This window comes from Chaetura pelagica, unplaced genomic scaffold (assembly GCF_000747805.2).
Source record: "Chaetura pelagica isolate M959 unplaced genomic scaffold, ChaPel_1.0 scaffold38, whole genome shotgun sequence".
NCBI lineage: Eukaryota > Metazoa > Chordata > Aves > Apodiformes > Apodidae > Chaetura > Chaetura pelagica.
The window spans coordinates 1,377,537-1,378,669 of record NW_009954181.1 but is presented as its reverse complement, the minus strand read 5'-3'; the positions used below and the strand labels follow the sequence as shown (position 1 = coordinate 1,378,669).

The 1,133-nt window shown below is 62.5% G+C and overlaps 1 protein-coding gene across 1 annotated transcript in view; it reads left to right on the top strand.

The window, feature by feature from the left end:
• Positions 1–1,133, top strand: part of IGSF9B (immunoglobulin superfamily, member 9B) — a 105,450-nt gene that overhangs the window by 66,896 nt on the left and 37,421 nt on the right. The gene's annotated exons all lie outside the window — the stretch shown is intronic.

Here is a 1,133-nt window from a genome sequence, read left to right as displayed (position 1 = left end):
CCCAGAGCAGGGGGGAGCCTTGGTGGAGGGATGGGGGGGGAAAGGGAGGATGGTGGGGATGGAGCCAGGGCCACGTGGAGTTGGCAGGTTGGAGCTGTAGACCATGTGTGGCCACTTGCCAAGTACCACCGAGCCCCACGTGACTGGTGGCTTCTGCTGGGGATTGTGAGCTGGGGACAAGCCCTGAGTGGGGTGGGGTGGTGGTGGTGCAGAGCCGTTTTAACGTGCCATTCCCTGGGGATTGCCATCCAGGGGATCTTCCCTCAGTCTTGCAAGGCTTCCTCTGCCCAAAGTGCTGTGGCAGGAGGGTGCCAGAGCCTGGGCTGAGCCAAGATCAGCTGGTGCACGAGTGATGCTGGAGCCCGATGGCCACGGCGTTGGTTGGGGTGGTGGTTCAGGCTGCTTTGATGCTGGTCTGGTTTTCCTGGGCTGTGCACAGGGTCAGCCCGGCAGCCCTGATGGTTCTGCGGGGTGGGGAGCAGCACTCGGTGTGCTCCGTGGCCTCTGTGGAGAGGGCAGGGGGTCCCCAAAACCCCGACATGTTACTGGGCACCAGCCTTGCCCCAGTGCAAGGGGTGGAAAGCCATCCCAGAGCATGAAGTGCTTGATGGTCACTGTCTTGAGTCCTGTGGTGGCCCTGGAGCTTGGTGGAGGGGTTTGGGGAACCCCCTTTGGTTTAAGGGCAGGGGAGAGACCCAGGCACTGCCCTTGTAGGAACCGGGCTGCTGGGGATGGTCCTGGTCTCCACTGTGATTCTCCTGGGGGTCCTGGTCTCTGCTGTTGTTCTCCTGGGGGTCCTGGTCTCCACTGTGATTCTCCTGAGGGTCCTGGTCTCTGCTGTGGTTCTCCTGGGGGTCCTGGTCTCCACTGCGGTTCTCCTGGGGGTCCTGGTCTCTGCTCTGGTTCTCCTGGGGGTCCTGGACTCCACTGTGGTTCTCCTGGGGGTCCTGGTCTCCACTGCGGTTCTCCTGGGGGTCCTGGTCTCTGCTCTGGTTCTCCTGGGGGTCCTGGACTCCACTGTGGTTCTCCTGGGGGTCCTGGTTGTCTGGTAATCAGTGATGCCAGGGTCTGGTGGTGGGATCAGCCAGAGTTTCTTGCTCTGCCCCCTTGCAGGTGCCCTTGGCTCGAGGGAG